This window comes from Amphiura filiformis, unplaced genomic scaffold (genome assembly GCF_039555335.1).
Source record: "Amphiura filiformis unplaced genomic scaffold, Afil_fr2py scaffold_56, whole genome shotgun sequence".
NCBI lineage: Eukaryota > Metazoa > Echinodermata > Ophiuroidea > Amphilepidida > Amphiuridae > Amphiura > Amphiura filiformis.
The window spans coordinates 55,791-80,075 of NW_027305520.1; positions in this window are offsets into that span (position 1 = coordinate 55,791).

The following is a 24,285-nucleotide window of genomic DNA, read 5'->3' on the forward strand; positions in this document are numbered from 1 at the left end:
GAAAGTCTGAAACCCACGGTATGCACTCGTAATCTAAATAAAGAGATGGTAGTGATTCTCTTTTATTATAGCCTGCATACCGTGACCCGAAATCACCTTCCGTGTACAAATGTCAATGATGAATCGAATTATTGAACGGTTCACTGAGGCATTGTATTATCTAAATGACCTATGCCGTGCATTAGGGTTTCAGCTTTGCGCACAATGGTATACACGAGTTATAAATATGTTTAATAAGGAAATATAATTATTAGGTCTTGATGATGCTGAAGCTGATGATGATGATGAAGATGATGATGATGATGATAATGATGATGATGATGATGATGGTGATCATCATCATCATCATCATCATCATCATCATCATCATCATCATCATCATCATCATCATCATCATCATCATCATCATCATCATCATCATCATCATAATCATCATAATCATCATAATTGGATCGAAAAGGTGTGCCTATATATGCCTGTAATTGACTAGTCAAATTTCTTGGAAAGGGCATACGCCATCAAGGCGCATTTTTGTTTAAAGTGGTATCTATGACTTTTAAGTCAGTTTGGGTATGCTAAGTTCATGAATCACGGATACCAAAAATAATTTATATGCTTTGACCTGCTAATTTGCATCAAACAAATTGACTACCAAAGTTATCAGAGTTTTAAATACTAATTTGATGATTTTGGCGGTTATTTTGTTTTTATTCAAATTATAATGTCAAAACATTATAATTGTTTATGGTATCCACGTTTGTTGGATTCAGCCTACCCCAATTGACTTTAAAAACATAGAGACCGTTTTAACTTTAAAAAACGCACCTAAGACTTCTATTACTCAGCAGAAAGTCGACTAGTCTAATAGGATATGAAGGTGAATAGTCAATGATGTTTGCTATCTTCTGAAGATGATGAAATTCTGATTTTGAAATTATGTGTAATATTATGATAATTACTTTTTTATGTGCTATGTTATTTTTTATACGCAAGTTTCTTTGAAAGCGCTTTAATAAATTTCAGTCATAAAATGTAATTTAGGCCCACTCCTGCCGACTATGATTATATTTACACGATTTATTCGTTGCAAATACCACATACGTTATTGATGCAAACGATGAAAATGGTTAAAGTTTGTTTGTTTTTTTGTCTAAAAATTAGCTTTTTTTTTTTTTTTTTAGTTTTTTTTCCCAAAATCACTCTTTTAAAAGACTTCAATTAATTCCTGTCAACAAATATCATGTATTTCTGGCGATTAAATCACTACTCTTTCAAAATAAAACATCATTTTAAGCAAAATATGTAGTTCGCATAGGCTAATAATGTTCAGAACGCACTGTAAAATACATGATATTGCGTATAAAATGTGACCGTATCCCTAAATCACGTGAGGAAAATGCAATATTTTTTATATAAGTGAAAAGATAAATAGTTTCTCCGTTTTCATGTAAAATTGGATGAAAATCCAAGCTATGGTTGAGGAGATATGGGCCAAAACACACATTTTAAAATTTGATTTTTTTATCTTAGAGACAATGCTGGCCATAAGTGTTGGGACGGTTTGATAGGGTAATGTAAATAAGCCCCCACTCCCCCGATCAATGTTGAATCCGACTTTTTGGTCACACAAGCCTTGTGGCACCCAACATTGATTGGTGGGGAAGGGGAGGGTTGAGGTGTTAGGAAAGGGTTTAGGCTTGACACCAAAGAAACCTCCACTTGATCACGTTAATAATAACGGAAATAAGGTCATAATATAGTGTACGTTTTCCATAAGTGTCCCAACACATTTTGGCCATGGTTGTATTTGAAAAGTTGAAAAAATCATCTAATTTCAGTTTTTTGCTTATAACTCAAAAAGTAAATATGATATTGACACCAAATTTGGAGCAGTTAGAGATCTTATCATTTGGCTTTACCAAAAATTTTTGGATGGCTTCATTTTACATTTAGGGACTGGTCACTTAAAATGTCTTAAAGCGATATTTTGGCCCTGTCTAAGTTCACTATTCGTCACTTTAACTGTCAAAAAAATTGGGTTTAAAATGGAAAATTATTGTTTCCACCAATTAAAATGTTACATTACAGCTATAGAAGAAAATAAAAGTTATCACAACATCTCGTGATCAAAAAACAAATAAAGGAATCGAACCCATGCACACCTGTTTTCCCAATTTACCGCAGTCTACCACAAATGAAGCAACGGAGTAAATCAACTTGTTAGCATTAATTTCGATTACATACAATAATGGATGAAAAAGTACTGTGTGTTAGCTCAGTTGATACTCTGCTTTTATTTGTGATATTATTTATGAAAATAAGAATCCTACATATTTTCATTTCAACAGAAAAGTGAGAAATTGGTAATTTTAATAAGAAAGCCAAAAAAAAAACAAAAAAAAAACACAATTGTTTTTAATCGTTAGGAATCGAACTCAGCCTTTTGAACATAAGACAGACGCCTTATCAACTGAGCTAATAGTTTCAAGTAACATTACGAAGTATTTTGGGGCATAAAAGCTATTGCGAAGTTAATAAAAGTGTTTAAACTAACCCGCTACTTTTAGGACATGAAAATTGTCTTATTGGCTATAGAAGAACGGTATTCAAGGCCTTTTTGAAGAAAATATATTCTAAAAGTGTAAGAAAGTCTGAAACCCACGGTATGCACTCGTAATCTAAATAAAGAGATGGTAGTGATTCTCTTTTATTATAGCCTGCATACCGTGACCCGAAATCACCTTCCGTGTACAAATGTCAATGATGAATCGAATTATTGAACGGTTCACTGAGGCATTGTATTATCTAAATGACCTATGCCGTGCATTAGGGTTTCAGCTTTGCGCACAATGGTATACACGAGTTATAAATATGTTTAATAAGGAAATATAATTATTAGGTCTTGATGATGCTGAAGCTGATGATGATGATGAAGATGATGATGATGATGATAATGATGATGATGATGATGATGGTGATCATCATCATCATCATCATCATCATCATCTTCTTCATCATCATCATCATCATCATCACCATCATCATCATCATCATCATCATCATCATCATCATCATAATCATCATCATTGGATCGAAAAGGTGTGCCTATATATGCCTGTAATTGACTAGTCAAATTTCTTGGAAAGGGCATACGCCATCAAGGCGCATTTTTGTTTAAAGTGGTATCTATGACTTTTAAGTCAGTTTGGGTATGCTAAGTTCATGAATCACGGATACCAAAAATAATTTATATGCTTTGACCTGCTAATTTGCATCAAACAAATTGACTACCAAAGTTATCAGAGTTTTAAATACTAATTTGATGATTTTGGCGGTTATTTTGTTTTTATTCAAATTATAATGTCAAAACATTATAATTGTTTATGGTATCCACGTTTGTTGGATTCAGCCTACCCCAATTGACTTTAAAAACATAGAGACCGTTTTTAACTTAGAAAAACGCACCTAAGACTTCTATTACTCAGCAGAAAGTCGACTAGTCTAATAGGATATGAAGGTGAATAGTCAATGATGTTTGCTATCTTCTGAAGATGATGAAATTCTGATTTTGAAATTATGTGTAATATTATGATAATTACTTTTTATGTGCTATGTTATTTTTTATACGCAAGTTTCTTTGAAAGCGCTTTAATAAATTTCAGTCATAAAATGTAATTTAGGCCCACTCCTGCCGACTATGATTATATTTACACGATTTATTCGTTGCAAATACCACATACGTTATTGATGCAAACGATGAAAATGGTTAAAGTTTGTTTGTTTTTTGTCTAAAAATTAGCTTTTTTAAAATTTTAAGTATTTTTTTCCAAAATCACTCTTTTAAAAGACTTCAATTAATTCCTGTCAACAAATATCATGTATTTCTGGCGATTAAATCACTACTCTTTCAAAATAAAACATCATTTTAAGCAAAATATGTAGTTCGCATAGGCTAATAATGTTCAGAACGCACTGTAAAATACATGATATTGCGTATAAAATGTGACCGTATCCCTAAATCACGTGAGGAAAATGCAATATTTTTTATATAAGTGAAAATATAAATAGTTTCTCCGTTTTCATGTAAAATTGGATGAAAATCCAAGCTATGGTTGAGGAGATATGGGCCAAAACACACATTTTAAAATTTGATTTTTTTTTTTTTATTGACAATGCTGGCCATAAGTGTTGGGACGGTTTGATAGGGTAATGTAAATAAGCCCCCACTCCCCCGATCAATGTTGAATCCGACTTTTTGGTCACACAAGCCTTGTGGCACCCAACATTGATTGGTGGGGAAGGGGAGGGTTGGGGTGTTAGGAAAGGGTTTAGGCTTGACACCAAAGAAACCTCCACTTGATCACGTTAATAATAACGGAAATAAGGTCATAATATAGTGTACGTTTTCCATAAGTGTCCCAACACATTTTGGCCATGGTTGTATTTGAAAAGTTGAAAAAAATCATCTAATTTCAGTTTTTTGCTTATAACTCAAAAAGTAAATATGATATTGACACCAAATTTGGAGCAGTTAGAGATCTTATCATTTGGCTTTACCAAAAATTTTTTGGATGGCTTCATTTTACATTTAGGGACTGGTCACTTAAAATGTCTTAAAAGCGATATTTTGGCCCTGTCTAAGTTCACTATTCGTCACTTTAACTGTCTAAAAATTGGGTTTTAAAATGGAAAATTATTGTTTCCACCAATTAAAATGTTACATTACAGCTATAGAAGAAAATAAAAGTTATCACAACATCTCGTGATCAAAAAAACAAATAAAGGAATCGAACCCATGCACACCTGTTTTCCCAATTTACCGCAGTCTACCACAAATGAAGCAACGGAGTAAATCAACTTGTTAGCATTAATTTCGATTACATACAATAATGGATGAAAAAGTACAGTGTGTTAGCTCAGTTGATACTCTGCTTTTATTTGTGATATTATTTATGAAAATAAGAATCCTACATATTTCCATTTCAACAGAAAAGTGAGAAATTGGTAATTTTAATAAGAAAGCCAAAAAAAAAACAAAAAAAACACAATTGTTTTTTAATCGTTAGGAATCGAACTCAGCCTTTTTGAACATAAGACAGACGCCTTATCAACTGAGCTAATAGTTTCAAGTAACATTACGAAGTATTTTGGGGCATAAAAGCTATTGCGAAGTTAATAAAAGTGTTTAAACTAACCCGCTACTTTTAGGACATGAAAATTGTCTTATTGGCTATAGAAGAACGGTATTCAAGGCCTTTTTGAAGAAAATATATTCTAAAAGTGTAAGAAAGTCTGAAACCCACGGTATGCACTCGTAATCTAAATAAAGAGATGGTAGTGATTCTCTTTTATTATAGCCTGCATACCGTGACCCGAAATCACCTTCCGTGTACAAATGTCAATGATGAATCGAATTATTGAACGGTTCACTGAGGCATTGTATTATCTAAATGACCTATGCCGTGCATTAGGGTTTCAGCTTTGCGCACAATGGTATACACGAGTTATAAATATGTTTAATAAGGAAATATAATTATTAGGTCTTGATGATGCTGAAGCTGATGATGATGATGAAGATGATGATGATGATGATGATATGATGATGATGATGATGATGGTGATCATCATCATCATCATCATCATCATCATCTTCATCATCATCATCATCATCATCACCATCATCATCATCATCATCATCATCATCATCATCATCATCATCATCAATCATCATCATTGGATCGAAAAGGTGTGCCTATATATGCCTGTAATTGACTAGTCAAATTTCTTGGAAAGGGCATACGCCATCAAGGCGCATTTTTTGTTTAAAGTGGTATCTATGACTTTTAAGTCAGTTTGGGTATGCTAAGTTCATGAATCACGGATACCAAAAATAATTTATATGCTTTGACCTGCTAATTTGCATCAAACAAATTGACTACCAAAGTTATCAGAGTTTTAAATACTAATTTGATGATTTTGGCGGTTATTTTGTTTTTATTCAAATTATAATGTCAAAACATTATAATTGTTTATGGTATCCACGTTTGTTGGATTCAGCCTACCCCAATTGACTTTAAAAACATAGAGACCGTTTTTAACTTTAAAAACGCACCTAAGACTTCTATTACTCAGCAGAAAGTCGACTAGTCTAATAGGATATGAAGGTGAATAGTCAATGATGTTTGCTATCTTCTGAAGATGATGAAATTCTGATTTTGAAATTATGTGTAATATTATGATAATTACTTTTTATGTGCTATGTTATTTTTTATACGCAAGTTTCTTTGAAAGCGCTTTAATAAATTTCAGTCATAAAATGTAATTTAGGCCCACTCCTGCCGACTATGATTATATTTACACGATTTATTCGTTGCAAATACCACATACGTTATTGATGCAAACGATGAAAATGGTTAAAGTTTGTTAGTAAAAAGTAAAAAAATGAGCTTTTTAAAATTTTAAGTATTTTTTTCCAAAATCACTCTTTTAAAAGACTTCAATTAATTCCTGTCAACAAATATCATGTATTTCTGGCGATTAAATCACTACTCTTTCAAAATAAAACATCATTTTAAGCAAAATATGTAGTTCGCATAGGCTAATAATGTTCAGAACGCACTGTAAAATACATGATATTGCGTATAAAATGTGACCGTATCCCTAAATCACGTGAGGAAAATGCAATATTTTTTATATAAATGAAAAGATAAATAGTTTCTCCGTTTTCATGTAAAATTGGATGAAAATCCAAGCTATGGTTGAGGAGATATGGGCCAAAACACACATTTTAAAATTTGATTTTTGTATCTTAGAGACAATGCTGGCCATAAGTGTTGGGACGGTTTGATAGGGTAAGGTAAATAAGCCCCCCACGCCCCCGATCAATGTTGAATCCGACTTTTTGGTCACACAAGCCTTGTGGCACCCAACATTGATTGGTGGGGAAGGGGGAGGGTTGGGGTGTTAGGAAAGGGTTTAGGCTTGACACCAAAGAAACCTCCACTTGATCACGTTAATAATAACGGAAATAAGGTCATAATATAGTGTACGTTTTCCATAAGTGTCCCAACACATTTTGGCCATGGTTGTATTTGAAAAGTTGAAAAAAATCATCTAATTTCAGTTTTTTGCTTATAACTCAAAAAGTAAATATGATATTGACACCAAATTTGGAGCAGTTAGAGATCTTATCATTTGGCTTTACCAAAAATTTTTTGGACGGCTTCATTTTACATTTAGGGACTGGTCACTTAAAATGTCTTAAAGCGATATTTTGGCCCTGTCTAAGTTCACTATTCGTCACTTTAACTGTCAAAAAATTGGGTTTTAAAATGGAAAATTATTGTTTCCACCAATTAAAATGTTACATTACAGCTATAGAAGAAAATAAAAGTTATCACAACATCTCGTGATCAAAAAACAAATAAAGGAATCGAACCCATGCACACCTGTTTTCCCAATTTACCGCAGTCTACCACAAATGAAGCAACGGAGTAAATCAACTTGTTAGCATTAATTTCGATTACATACAATAATGGATGAAAAAGTACTGTGTGTTAGCTCAGTTGATACTCTGCTTTTATTTGTGATATTATTTATGAAAATAAGAATCCTACATATTTTCATTTCAACAGAAAAGTGAGAAATTGGTAATTTTAATAAGAAAGCCAAAAAAAAAAAAACACAAAAAAAACACAATTGTTTTTAATCGTTAGGAATCGAACTCAGCCTTTTTGAACATAAGACAGACGCCTTATCAACTGAGCTAATAGTTTCAAGTAACATTACGAAGTATTTTGGGGCATAAAAGCTATTGCGAAGTTAATAAAAGTGTTTAAACTAACCCGCTACTTTTAGGACATGAAAATTGTCTTATTGGCTATAGAAGAACGGTATTCAAGGCCTTTTTGAAGAAAATATATTCTAAAAGTGTAAGAAAGTCTGAAACCCACGGTATGCACTCGTAATCTAAATAAAGAGATGGTAGTGATTCTCTTTTATTATAGCCTGCATACCGTGACCCGAAATCACCTTCCGTGTACAAATGTCAATGATGAATCGAATTATTGAACGGTTCACTGAGGCATTGTATTATCTAAATGACCTATGCCGTGCATTAGGGTTTCAGCTTTGCGCACAATGGTATACACGAGTTATAAATATGTTTAATAAGGAAATATAATTATTAGGTCTTGATGATGCTGAAGCTGATGATGATGATGAAGATGATGATGATGAGGATGATAATAATGATGATATTTTTAAAAAAGAATATATTTTTTTTTTAAATCTTTCATCATCATCATTATCATCATCATCATCATAATCATCATCATTGGATCGAAAAGGTGTGCCTATATATGCCTGTAATTGACTAGTCAAATTTCTTGGAAAGGGGCATACGCCATCAAGGCGCATTTTTTGTTTAAAGTGGTATCTATGACTTTTAAGTCAGTTTGGGTATGCTAAGTTCATGAATCACGGATACCAAAAATAATTTATATGCTTTGACCTGCTAATTTGCATCAAACAAATTGACTACCAAAGTTATCAGAGTTTTAAATACTAATTTGATGATTTTGGCGGTTATTTTGTTTTTATTCAAATTATAATGTCAAAACATTATAATTGTTTATGGTATCCACGTTTGTTGGATTCAGCCTACCCCAATTGACTTTAAAAACATAGAGACCGTTTTTAACTTTAAAAAACGCACCTAAGACTTCTATTACTCAGCAGAAAGTCGACTAGTCTAATAGGATATGAAGGTGAATAGTCAATGATGTTTGCTATCTTCTGAAGATGATGAAATTCTGATTTTGAAATTATGTGTAATATTATGATAATTACTTTTTTATGTGCTATGTTATTTTTTATACGCAAGTTTCTTTGAAAGCGCTTTAATAAATTTCAGTCATAAAATGTAATTTAGGCCCACTCCTGCCGACTATGATTATATTTACACGATTTATTCGTTGCAAATACCACATACGTTATTGATGCAAACGATGAAAATGGTTAAAGTTTGTTTGTTGTTTGTCTAAAAATGAGCTTTTTAAAATTTTAAGTATTTTTTTCCAAAATCACTCTTTTAAAAGACTTCAATTAATTCCTGTCAACAAATATCATGTATTTCTGGCGATTAAATCACTACTCTTTCAAAATAAAACATCATTTTAAGCAAAATATGTAGTTCGCATAGGCTAATAATGTTCAGAACGCACTGTAAAATACATGATATTGCGTATAAAATGTGACCGTATCCCTAAATCACGTGAGGAAAATGCAATATTTTTTTATATAAGTGAAAATATAAATAGTTTCTCCGTTTTCATGTAAAATTGGATGAAAATCCAAGCTATGGTTGAGGAGATATGGGCCAAAACACACATTTTAAAATTTGATTTTTTGTATCTTAGAGACAATGCTGGCCATAAGTGTTGGGACGGTTTGATAGGGTAATGTAAATAAGCCCCCCCACTCCCCCCGATCAATGTTGAATCCGACTTTTTTGGTCACACAAGCCTTGTGGCACCCAACATTGATTGGTGGGGAAGGGGAGGGTTGGGGTGTTAGGAAAGGGTTTAGGCTTGACACCAAAGAAACCTCCACTTGATCACGTTAATAATAACGGAAATAAGGTCATAATATAGTGTACGTTTTCCATAAGTGTCCCAACACATTTTGGCCATGGTTGTATTTGAAAAGTTGAAAAAAATCATCTAATTTCAGTTTTTTTGCTTATAACTCAAAAAGTAAATATGATATTGACACCAAATTTGGAGCAGTTAGAGATCTTATCATTTGGCTTTACCAAAAATTTTTGGATGGCTACATTTTACATTTAGGGACTGGTCACTTAAAATGTCTTAAAGCGATATTTTGGCCCTGTCTAAGTTCACTATTCGTCACTTTAACTGTCAAAAATTGGGTTTTAAATGGAAAATTATTGTTTCCACCAATTAAAATGTTACATTACAGCTATAGAAGAAAATAAAAGTTATCACAACATCTCGTGATCAAAAAACAAATAAAGGAATCGAACCCATGCACACCTGTTTTCCCAATTTACCGCAGTCTACCACAAATGAAGCAACGGAGTAAATCAACTTGTTAGCATTAATTTCGATTACATACAATAATGGATGAAAAAAGTACTGTGTGTTAGCTCAGTTGATACTCTGCTTTTATTTGTGATATTATTTATGAAAATAAGAATCCTACATATTTTCATTTCAACAGAAAAGTGAGAAATTGGTAATTTTAATAAGAAAGCCAAAAAAAACAAAAAAAAACACAATTGTTTTTAATCGTTAGGAATCGAACTCAGCCTTTTTTGAACATAAGACAGACGCCTTATCAACTGAGCTAATAGTTTCAAGTAACATTACGAAGTATTTTGGGGCATAAAAGCTATTGCGAAGTTAATAAAAGTGTTTAAACTAACCCGCTACTTTTAGGACATGAAAATTGTCTTATTGGCTATAGAAGAACGGTATTCAAGGCCTTTTTGAAGAAAATATATTCTAAAAGTGTAAGAAAGTCTGAAACCCACGGTATGCACTCGTAATCTAAATAAAGAGATGGTAGTGATTCTCTTTATTATAGCCTGCATACCGTGACCCGAAATCACCTTCCGTGTACAAATGTCAATGATGAATCGAATTATTGAACGGTTCACTGAGGCATTGTATTATCTAAATGACCTATGCCGTGCATTAGGGTTTCAGCTTTGCGCACAATGGTATACACGAGTTATAAATATGTTTAATAAGGAAATATAATTATTAGGTCTTGATGATGCTGAAGCTGATGATGATGATGAAGATGATGATGATGATGATAATGATGATGATGATGATGATGGTGATCATCATCATCATCATCATCATCATCATCATCATCATCATCATCATCATCCATCATCATCATCATCATCATCATCATCATAATCATCATCATTGGATCGAAAAGGTGTGCCTATATATGCCTGTAATTGACTAGTCAAATTTCTTGGAAAGAGGCATACGCCATCAAGGCGCATTTTTTGTTTAAAGTGGTATCTATGACTTTAAAGTCAGTTTGGGTATGCTAAGTTCATGAATCACGGATACCAAAAATAATTTATATGCTTTGACCTGCTAATTTGCATCAAACAAATTGACTACCAAAGTTATCAGAGTTTTAAATACTAATTTGATGATTTTGGCGGTTATTTTGTTTTCATTCAAATTATAATGTCAAAACATTATAATTGTTTATGGTATCCACGTTTGTTGGATTCAGCCTACCCCAATTGACTTTAAAAACATAGAGACCGTTTTAACTTTAAAAAACGCACCTAAGACTTCTATTACTCAGCAGAAAGTCGACTAGTCTAATAGGATATGAAGGTGAATAGTCAATGATGTTTGCTATCTTCTGAAGATGATGAAATTCTTATTTTGAAATTATGTGTAATATTATGATAATTACTTTTTATGTGCTATGTTATTTTTTTTATACGCAAGTTTCTTTGAAAGCGCTTTAATAAATTTCAGTCATAAAATGTAATTTAGGCCCACTCCTGCCGACTATGATTATATTTACACGATTTATTCGTTGCAAATACCACATACGTTATTGATGCAAACGATGAAAATGGTTAAAGTTTGTTTGTTTTTTGTCTAAAAATTAGCTTTTTTAAAATTGTAAGTATTTTTTTCCAAAATCACTCTTTTAAAAGACTTCAATTAATTCCTGTCAACAAATATCATGTATTTCTGGCGATTAAATCACTACTCTTTCAAAATAAAACATCATTTTAAGCAAAATATGTAGTTCGCATAGGCTAATAATGTTCAGAACGCACTGTAAAATACATGATATTGCGTATAAAATGTGACCGTATCCCTAAATCACGTGAGGAAAATGCAATATTTTTTTATATAAGTGAAAATATAAATAGTTTCTCCGTTTTCATGTAAAATTGGATGAAAATCCAAGCTATGGTTGAGGAGATATGGGCCAAAACACACATTTTAAAATTTGATTTTTGTATCTTAGAGACAATGCTGGCCATAAGTGTTGGGACGGTTTGATAGGGTAATGTAAATAAGCCCCCACTCCCCCGATCAATGTTGAATCCGACTTTTTGGTCACACAAGCCTTGTGGCACCCAACATTGATTGGTGGGGAAGGGGGAGGGTTGGGGTGTTAGGAAAGGGTTTAGGCTTGACACCAAAGAAACCTCCACTTGATCACGTTAATAATAACGGAAATAAGGTCATAATATAGTGTACGTTTTCCATAAGTGTCCCAACACATTTTGGCCATGGTTGTATTTGAAAAGTTGAAAAAATCATCTAATTTCAGTTTTTGCTTATAACTCAAAAAGTAAATATGATATTGACACCAAATTTGGAGCAATTAGAGATCTTATCATTTGGCTTTACCAAAAATTTTTTGGATGGCTTCATTTTACATTTAGGGACTGGTCACTTAAAATGTCTTAAAGCGATATTTTGGCCCTGTCTAAGTTCACTATTCGTCACTTTAACTGTCAAAAAATTGGGTTTTAAAATGGAAAATTATTGTTTCCACCAATTAAAATGTTACATTACAGCTATAGAAGAAAATAAAAGTTATCACAACATCTCGTGATCAAAAACAAATAAAGGAATCGAACCCATGCACACCTGTTTTCCCAATTTACCGCAGTCTACCACAAATGAAGCAACGGAGTAAATCAACTTGTTAGCATTAATTTCGATTACATACAATAATGGATGAAAAAGTACTGTGTGTTAGCTCAGTTGATACTCTGCTTTTATTTGTGATATTATTTATGAAAATAAGAATCCTACATATTTTCATTTCAACAGAAAAGTGAGAAATTGGTAATTTTAATAAGAAAGCCAAAAAAAAAACACAAAAAAACACAATTGTTTTTAATCGTTAGGAATCGAACTCAGCCTTTTGAACATAAGACAGACGCCTTATCAACTGAGCTAATAGTTTCAAGTAACATTACGAAGTATTTTGGGGCATAAAAGCTATTGCGAAGTTAATAAAAGTGTTTAAACTAACCCGCTACTTTTAGGACATGAAAATTGTCTTATTGGCTATAGAAGAACGGTATTCAAGGCCTTTTTGAAGAAAATATATTCTAAAAGTGTAAGAAAGTCTGAAACCCACGGTATGCACTCGTAATCTAAATAAAGAGATGGTAGTGATTCTCTTTTATTATAGCCTGCATACCGTGACCCGAAATCACCTTCCGTGTACAAATGTCAATGATGAATCGAATTATTGAACGGTTCACTGAGGCATTGTATTATCTAAATGACCTATGCCGTGCATTAGGGTTTCAGCTTTGCACAATGGTATACACGAGTTATAAATATGTTTAATAAGGAAATATAATTATTAGGTCTTGATGATGCTGAAGCTGATGATGATGATGAAGATGATGATGATGATGATAATGATGATGATGATGATGATGGTGATCATCATCATCATCATCATCATCATCATCATCTTCATCATCATCATCATCATCATCATCATCATCATCATCATCATCATCATCATCATCATCATAATCATCATCATTGGATCGAAAAGGTGTGCCTATATATGCCTGTAATTGACTAGTCAAATTTCTTGGAAAGGGGCATACGCCATCAAGGCGCATTTTTTGTTTAAAGTGGTATCTATGACTTTTAAGTCAGTTTGGGTATGCTAAGTTCATGAATCACGGATACCAAAAATAATTTATATGCTTTGATCTGCTAATTTGCATCAAACAAATTGACTACCAAAGTTATCAGAGTTTTAAATACTAATTTGATGATTTTGGCGGTTATTTTGTTTTCATTCAAATTATAATGTCAAAACATTATAATTGTTTATGGTATCCACGTTTGTTGGATTCAGCCTACCCCAATTGACTTTAAAAAACATAGAGACCGTTTTTAACTTTAAAAACGCACCTAAGACTTCTATTACTCAGCAGAAAGTCGACTAGTCTAATAGGATATGAAGGTGAATAGTCAATGATGTTTGCTATCTTCTGAAGATGATGAAATTCTGATTTAGAAATTATGTGTAATATTATGATAATTACTTTTTATGTGCTATGTTATTTTTTATACGCAAGTTTCTTTGAAAGCGCTTTAATAAATTTCAGTCATAAAATGTAATTTAGGCCCACTCCTGCCGACTATGATTATATTTACACGATTTATTCGTTGCAAATACCACATACGTTATTGATGCAAACGATGAAAATGGTTAAAGTTTGTTTGTTTTTTGTCTAAAAATTAGCTTTTTTAAAATTTTAAGTATTTTTTTCCAAAATCACTCTTTTAAAAGACTTCAATTAATTCCTGTCAACAAATATCATGTATTTCTGGCGATTAAATCACTACTCTTTCAAAATAAAACATCATTTTAAGCAAAATATGTAGTTCGCATAGGCTAATAATGTTCAGAACGCACTGTAAAATACATGATATTGCGTATAAAATGTGACCGTATCCCTAAATCACGTGAGGAAAATGCAATATTTTTTTATATAAGTGAAAATATAAATAGTTTCTCCGTTTTCATGTAAAATTGGATGAAAATCCAAGCTATGGTTGAGGAGATATGGGCCAAAACACACATTTTAAAATTTGATTTTTGTATCTTAGAGACAATGCTGGCCATAAGTGTTGGGACGGTTTGATAGGGTAATGTAAATAAGCCCCCACTCCCCCGATCAATGTTGAATCCGACTTTTTGGTCACACAAGCCTTGTGGCACCCAACATTGATTGGTGGGGAAGGGGAGGGTTGGGGTGTTAGGAAAGGGTTTAGGCTTGACACCAAAGAAACCTCCACTTGATCACGTTAATAATAACGGAAATAAGGTCATAATATAGTGTACGTTTTCCATAAGTGTCCCAACACATTTTGGCCATGGTTGTAGATAAGCATTCACTCCATACAAATGAATAGGAAAACAAGATGTCGGTATTCATGAATTTTCACAAAAATGATATAGGTCAAAAATCTGAAGATTGGGGGATCCTGTAACTTACATATGTTATGAGAAACTGATTTTAGAGAAAAGTTACCGAAAGCGTTTTAAAATTTACCGAGCGCCATTCATTTTATAATGGTTTTTATTCGGTAAAACACACCAAATTTTGAGCGACTAGTTGCTGAAGTCAACTGCCTTACCATTGAAAAGTACAGGAAGACCACCCACTGTCAACTCTCCAGACATACTGGCGCCCAGCCAAAATGGCAACCTCCATTTCTCTCTATCAAGAATTTATATATTGCTATTTATAAATAGTGAATACAGGACTGGTAATAGCATGAAGGTCAGCTACTGTTGCATGCCAAACATGCGCAGCGTTATAACATCCCATAATGCGTGCATTAACAAAAGCAATGAAAGCAAAACACCTAAGAAAATGTGTAACTGTGGGAAAAAGGACAGTTGCCCCTTAAAAGGGAAATGCTGAGTAAATCAGTTGTTTACAAGGCTACTGTGAAATCTCAAAATGTAACAAAACAGTCAGCCACCTGGACAACCGATTCTTTAGAAATGCTCAGTCGCGCTAAAAGTCGATTGGTACATGTTAAAATCAGCACAATTCAGAGATACACCTTTTTGCTATGAAATTAATTTTCTCGGTCAAATATAAAGCAATATTTGTTTTTCTTCAGTAATATCAGTTAAAAACTTGGTGCTTGGATATACATTTTTTTTTAAATCCTGGTGTTAAAATAAAGCATCAAATTGTATCTTTTAGTGTGATATTTTTGATTTTTATAGGCCTTGAGTTCGCCCGTGAGCTTTTTACGGAATTGATTTTTTAGCGTCTCAAACTAATATAGTTTGCTAAAGAAAGATATTTCCCACCTCTGTAAGGCACATCGTGTGGTCTATATATTATAGTTTTGTCAGAATTTCCGTTTTTATTTTACCCTTTTCCCTTCATGCTCCGAAAATGTCAAACTCAGTGCTTTTATCTCGTGCGCAACCAGCAGAAATAGTCAATATTTTCATTGTTGTCATCCAGGGCAATTTTCCATTGAAAAGCAAAGATCATGAAGATTGCCCGACTAGCGATTTGGTAGCCCAAATCCCCAATTGGTAAATGAGGTGAATTTTAAAAATTTGCTCCCGTGATAGCCTGCAATTTCAATTTATGGATTCCATGATTATGAAAACCATTTTGTCTGTCTGTTTGTTTGTTTACCTAGGTTAGTCCGTATTAAGAGACGCACACTTGAGGTCCATGAAAATCCACGGTCCAAACCTAGAAAAATTAGCGTGTTATTATAGGGGATTTTAATCTTCTGTCCCTCCTATCTCCAGGTGAATTTTGTATGACCTACCCCCCCCATCGCGGGTTGCCATTTTCATTACACCCTTCAGACTTGTGTTCGGGTTTGTTTTTAATTTGACATGTAGGCCTATAGGCCTAACCATATTTGTCATAATTAAGCGCTATACCTAAATGTATAGCTATGCTATAGGCCTATATTATTATGTAATATCATGTACATGTAGGCCTATTGGGTGGGGTGGGTGCAGAGGTGTGTGAGGTGGGTATTGCGGGTGTATGTAGGGAAACTTTGGGGTGGTACTCAACACACTTTAACCATGACTTTCAATGCAAGGCTTATTGTTGCCACAAATGTGTTTTTTTTTTCTTAAGGTTATTTAATAAGTTTTTATAAACTTCCATGTTTAACCTGGTATTGTTTTGGCTGCTTCATTTATAGGGCCTATGACTTTCGGTGGGTTTCCAAAAGCAGTTTCAAACAAACACAAACAAAAGGCACCGTACCCAGTCACCTTCATGACAATTGAAACACTATATACGTCAAGTGTTTTTAGGCAAGCAATTTTAAATAATTGCTTGAACAGGTTTTTGTTTAAAAACAAAAACCTGTTTAAGTTAACAATGATAATGAATGGTTCTTATAAGGCATAATCTCTAATGAGGAACTCAAAGCGCGTAAAGCACGAAATTTACAAACAAACATAAGAACAATCAATTTATAAAGATTGGTTAATAACGAAAGTCTGGGGGCATTACGAAGGTTATTTGGAAGTGTGTTCCAAACAGTTTGCTTGATCATAAAACATAGCGTAATATTATGTTTTGTAAAAGAAAGTTTTGTTTAAAATATTGCCCAATTGCATGTAAGATTGTCGGGCAAAGTTGTTTTGAGGAGAAGCAAATTTCAACACATTGGTCCGAATCACTCACGTGATGAAAGATTCTCATCGTGCTATAAACATGATCAGTAGGAGCGCTATTAGGCCTGGGAATTTCGTTGCTATATTCAAGTTCTGGCAACACTGTAGCCATGCCGGTATTCCCATTAAACCCAGGGATATCGATCCACAATGCTAGTATTAGCCTTAGATTTCACGCGTTGATTTTGAAAAATTTTCAGCCGGCAGTAAAAATGGTGAAATCAAAACGGAAATTCTGACAAAACTATGATATATCGCTCACGGTGATGTGCGCTAGAAAGTTGGGAAAAATCCTTCATTAGCGAACTATATTACTTTAAAAAGCTAAAAGGTTGATCCAAAAAAAGGCTCGCGTGCAGAGTTGAAGCCTATCAAAATCGAAAATCTTACACGAAATGACTGAATTTCACGCCTAAGTTTAACACTAGGATTTGAAAAAAAAATACAGTATCAAGCACTACAATTTGACCTGACATTTACTGAAAAAATGAAAATGATTGCTTTTCATTTGGCCGAGGAAATTACTTTTACATTGAAAAGGTGTAACTCAAAATTTAGCTCATTTCAAATTCGATCGTTTGTATTGCCACATTAAATGACTGAGTGAGCCTTGCATAACAAAAGAATCGGTTGTCCAGGTTGCTAACTGAAAAGAGTATATAGGCCTTACAGGTAATACTTTTAAAGAAAGGTATAACAACCACTCAAAGTCATTCAGATCAGAAAAATACAGAAAAGAAACTGAATTGTCTAAGTATGTATTGAAATTGAAAGAGAATGAGGTAGATTATGCAATAAATTGGGAAATCGTTAAGAAATCAAATACCTTCAAGAGAAAGTCAGGGATTTGCAATTTGTGTTTGGAGGAGAAGTTTACAATTTTGTGTGAAAAACGTATCAAAGGAAATGATCTGTTAAATAGAAGAAGTGAGTTAATAAGTAAATGTAGGCATGGCAACAGGCCAGCAAGCCGTGTTAAAAAGAAGTAGTTTTAAATTTGTGCTCAGTCACCTGAAGATTGCAGGGCATGAAACACAGTGTTGTGGCACTCGGTGTGTAAACTATATCATTTTGTATTACAGCTCTACCCATCTGGGTATCGAGCACTCTCAAACTGTTAGTGATACTTTTTACATATGTTTATATTTATTTATTTCCATATTTATTTACCTAATGACATTTTTGGGGCTAGAGAGAACTGATTTATTTATTTATTTATTTATTTATTTATTTATTTATTTATTTATTTATTTATTTATTTATTTATTTATTTATTTATTATTTGAACGACGTGATGATTGAGTGAGCCGATTGATCGATTGCTACTTTATTTGTGGTAATTCAATTTGAATGACATACATTAGTATTGATTTATTCCATTTAGCATTATCAAGGAATAATATCACAGGTTGTAGTGCAGATAGGAAGTTGGTTTAGTGGTATTATCCAGGCTTCAGAACCGAGAGGTACCTGGTTCGATTCCCACCTATGCCTATTTTTTTTTAATTACTGCAGTAAGTTTATTTGGCGCGCGGTCTCAGTTATTCATTTTCTGATGGCTGTGCCTTTTACTGACACCCTTCCTCTGGAATCCAAACCACGTTTCGCTCTTTTCGCATCCCTTAAGGAGAAGATCAAAGTAAATTTAAAGTATGAGTGAAATATAAATTGTTTAAAATTTCCATTTTGGGTCAATTCCACTTTGATTCAGGTTGGGGAAGAATCTGAGAAAGGATGTGGCCAAGCACGGTATAGCATGAGGGAATAATTTAGATTTTCTGGAAGAATGTGCATTTTGCACTCGGGCCCCCAAAGAGGACAGATTCACAATCCATGTTAATTGTGAACCATTGTGATTGCCAATAGTACAGGCTCGGGGCATAAATATATTCCCATTTTATTTCATTCGCATCTCTTCAATTCAAGATGGTGTCCAAAATGGCTGCCAGAATAGCCTATCATACACTAGAACAAGATGAAACTTATATAATTCTTTTTAATTAATGTTTATAATGAACAGAAATTAATTTGTACACAATTTGTTTTATTGGTATCTTTCCAAATCAAGATAGAATTCTAAATTTTTGGACGCCATCTTGAATTGAAAAGATGCCAATGAAACAAAATGGGCAAATTGTTATTTTTGTTGATTAGAAACATTAATTGCATGAATATTTTTTTCATTATTAGATCATTTTTATGTTACTATAGTGTGTTTTAATGGAAAACTCCTATTTGTCAGCCACTTTGGACGACATCTTTAATTGCACTTGATCTGAATTTCTTACCTAAACATTTGAAGGTCTTTGCATATATAACATAAAAATGCATAGTAAATTTCTGAAAGAGTCATAAACACTAACCCCTCCCAAATTCTAGAGTACGAAAGAGATTATGTTGTTCAATTCACCTAACATGCCTAAAAACTGTGTAAAGATTTTCCTGTCCATTTTAAGCCGAAAATATGAAGTAAAATAAACAAGAGCACCGATGGTGCATTAGCCCATTAGCCTCCCCTGAATTGTTTTATTTATTCTGAACAATGATTGCAAATCCCATGTTGCATGTGACTGACACTCCAAAAAATAAAGAATTTCACATCAAAATTATTCCTCCAGTATGATCTGGGGCAAAAAGATGATTTTATGATTTCACCTCATGGTTATTTCTACCAAGTTCCAGTCAAATCAAAACAATTTAGCTTCTGTATGACATTTGACGTTGGAAGAACTGTTTGTATTTAAACATTCCTCCCATACCTTCCAGCAAGTATTTTCATAAGCAGAGCCATTCCTGTAATTTCACATTTTTTGTACATGACCCTTGATGACCTTTGACCGAATTGTCCTTGACACTCCCACTTCCCCCTTCCCATAAGAAATATTTTAACTATCCTAGTTAATGATCAATTACTAATTTCATTTGACCCTAAGATGTCCCTTAACCTCAACATCCTTCAGCTCACCGCATATAGCTGGCCGCAACCGCCACAATGTGGAGCTGCTACGCGTAGCTTACTTTTCGCTTCACGGAGCTAAATTGACCAATCATATTAGATCTTTTCATTACACGGAGCCAGTGGATGCATCCCCGTTCCAGAGAGAGAAAACTCTTGCCAAATGATTAATGTTTACCATATTCTCTTGGTAGAGCTGATGTCACAAAGGGGAAATAACCTTGTAAAACTAGTGTTCGCATGTGCAGTTCCCCTTTCTCAAGCTGGTTGCTATGCGCGCGCTTGTGCAAAGGGGACGAAGGGGACAATGTTCCCGGATGTCCGACCGAGTGAATGGGGATTTAAATGAACCGAATGTAAATAAACAACGACCAGTTGAGGATCAATACCATTGTTTGATGAGTGTATAGTCAATGTTTTATTGCATGCCTGTGTCATGTGTTAGGCGTATTTGTTTGTTTTAAATGATCTTCCCGTAGGAACTCAACAACAACCCATAATAAGTTAAATCTCGCACTACCCCCAGCCTCGGTCTACTGTGTCAGGCCAAATCACTGACACCCACGGTACTGATCCCGGTACTGACACTGTCATAATATCACAGTGATCATATTGCTGAATGTTGCTGACTTTAAAATAATACGGATGGCCTACTACTAGTATATAAAGTAAATCCGAACTGGTTTGCAGAAGCTCATGATCGAATTCCCTCATATAAGTATAGCAAACAGTTTATAGCACAGGCCATGCCGCACCAGTTGTACAAATTAGCTCCCGGCGATACAACAGATCGCAGAATTGTGTGCATGGTTTACCACCACTCTGAGGCTGCTAGGCTATACTTATGTACAATACTGGATGAGTTTCTTATGACTGCATGTCCATCTTAATAATAAGCAGGTTCGTACTTTCATTAACTACTTTTTGAATCATAACTTTTGTGACAGAGGATATCTTGCAACTACGTGAAGCTCGTCATGCCAATTCTAGAAATGAATAAATCGCTTCACGTAATGAATAAGTCGTACTTGATTGGTCAATTTTACCTCCGCATAATGAAAAACTCTAACATGATTGGTCAATTTGGCTCCGCGGAGCAAAAAGTAAGCTACGCGTAGCAGATCCACGTTGTGGCGGTTGCGGCCTACCATAACCGCAAGTTCTTCACCTTAGGATCTGGATCTTTTAATACTCAAATTAATCAGACCTCACTTTGGGCTATTCCAGAAAATAGATGCACACCCCCTATAGAGGAGTTCGGATATCCGGACTTTTTGTCCAGTCGTGACTGTTGGAAATCCAGACTTTTAAAGTGCCCAAAGGCAAAAATATCCGGCAGAAAAATAGTTTAAAATCAGAAATCCTCAATATGAGAGCTCATTTTCAACATTCCCGTGATTTTTCCTTCATTTGGTTGGATTTCCAAGCTTTTTCCAGTAACATTGGCAACTGGAAATCCAGTTGTTTTCAGAAAGCAAACTTGGAAATCCGGACATTTCTTTGATTGAAAATTTACTCCTCTATAGGGGGTGTGCACCTATTTTCAGGAATAGCCCTTTGCGTTAGACTGATCACTGATTGGTGGGTAGCAAGTAGATTTGAGGCTGGTTTGTTTGTTGCAGTAAAATGTTGAATGAGTCATGTCTTGAAGGGTAAAATAGATGCATCCAAAACGTCACATGGGAGGTCATTCCAATATTTTATAGTCCAGGGGGGAAAGCTCAAGTTGTTAATGCAGTGATCGTTGATACCAAGTTTGAGTTCAGTAGTAGTGATACTTTTGGAAGGGCATCAATTTTATGAAACTTTAACCAAAATAGCACATACGCCCCTACCTACACATGCAGACAGAAAGTCTCTATGGTGGATTTCATGTTGTAATTACAATATTAATTCATAAAAATTGTTTCTCGATTGTCCTATAAACATTTTGGCTGATCCTAAATAGGTATAGTTGGGACATGTGTAAACATGATAAAAATTCCAACAAATTGGGTTTTGAAAAACAATTTCATTTCAAAAGATTTTTTTCCCTGCAAAATGCAACTTTTTTATTATTATTACTAACCATGTTAACATATGGAGATAATAAAACATGCTACCTTGGACAATACAGATTCAAAATAAAGTCATAGGCATGATAACTTAAAATTTAAACGTTCCCTGGTTCAATTTAACGAGAGCTGTTGAATAAATAAGACCAAGGGGAAAACAACAACTGATGTAGGCAAGGAAATTGACACTGGATTTATCAACCAAATAATTGAAATATATCCAACGCAATGAAGAGTAAAAAGCAAACCCAAAAAACAATTCATGCTTGCGATGAACAAGAATTGGTGCTTAATATAATAAATGTGCTTCTATTGCTCACTGGTGGCATCATATTGGTATAATGATGAGTTGAGAATGAAGAGTTGACCAATAGAGGTTGTGCATGTGACGTATCATACCGTAAATATGGCGGACTACTCAAATCATTCAACAAAAGCATGATTGCGACAGTTCGTCTCACACACATAACAAATGCACTACGAACAAAGAGGTTGATGACAACATTTGATTGAATGGACTGCACTGCGCCATATTTACGGTGAAGGACACTGGTTCAAATCCTTTGTTTGGAGCCAGTCGATAAAAGCACGCAGGGCCTCTATAAGGTGATCTAATCAATACCTTAAATAAATCAATACACTGTGGCACTGGTATTCAACGCACTGAATGGTCTATTGTTCTATTGTGTCCGATTTGAGCGCTGACATATTGGAAAATGTTGCCAATCAATATTCATGAGAGTGTACGTTCAACGTCCAACTACCTCCATGATCTGACTGGGCGTTTTAAATACGTAACGCATAAAGGCATTGACATCATCGAATGGCTGCCTATAGTACTGTTAGTGTTAGGCCTATGGGATGTGTGTTTAGCTTCTATAATAATTATTATAAGGCCTACATTTATTTGTCATTCCTTTCTTTTCCTTTCTCTGTACTTATTCTTTCCTTGCTAAAGTATCACTCCCTCTTCTTATCACCCTATCATTTTTTTACGTTTCTATTTATTTACATCTATTTATTTATTTCTCTTCATTTCTTCCTCTTTCTCTCTTCCTCCAGTCCCCTCTCATTCTTCATATCCCCTCCTCCACCTCTACCTCCCTCATCCCATCCCAAGACCTCTCACAGAAGAGCTGCCCCCCTTCAGTATGCCACTGTTTATGACATTCTCCTTAAAATAAAATAAAATGTCAATTTGTGAAACAACTTTTATATATATAGGCCTATACCGGTATACTTATTATATGTTACATGTATACGTAGCTATTACCATTATACAGTACTATATAGACATGCAGACATGGCAGCCTTGATGTGTAATCAGTGTTCTTAGTCGGTTAATTAATCTCAATCTTACCGGTTAATTAACCGGTTAATTAACCGCATCATATTTAACCGGTGGTAAAATAGGTTAATTATGAATTTTGAATTATTCTGACGTATTAAGTTTTAACATTTTAATATCACTTCAATGTTCACTGGAAATATTAAAATAGTTTTCTTCTTCTTGTTCTCTAGTCCTAGAGTGTCTTGTAGCACATCAAAGATCATAATATGGTCTATTGTCTATGAGCATATGTAAAAATCTATGGGGGGGGGGGGGTCTTTGAAAAATTTTGTGCAAAAAGTTACTATTTTCGTCTGTTTTGTCATACAGTTGTAAATTCAATGAAATATGACATTGCTAAAGAGCGCTAACAAATTGATGACCCAAAATGTGCACATTTTGGCGCTTTTTGCGCATAGCACATTTTCCCTGTCCTTACCCATGCTAAAGGTGAACAAGAACACTTCATCTGCTCATGTTAAATACTTGCATAATGTTCTTCCGTATGATGGCACATATTGAATTCCAAGCTCAGATTTATATATTTTCCAACCATAATTAACCAATCTTACCGGTTAATTAACGTTAATTAACCGGTTAATTAACCGCCATTTATAATTTACCGGTAAATTAAGAACACTGTGTGTAATCATTCAGCAAGCGCATTCAATTTATTTAAATGAAGCACCTAAATT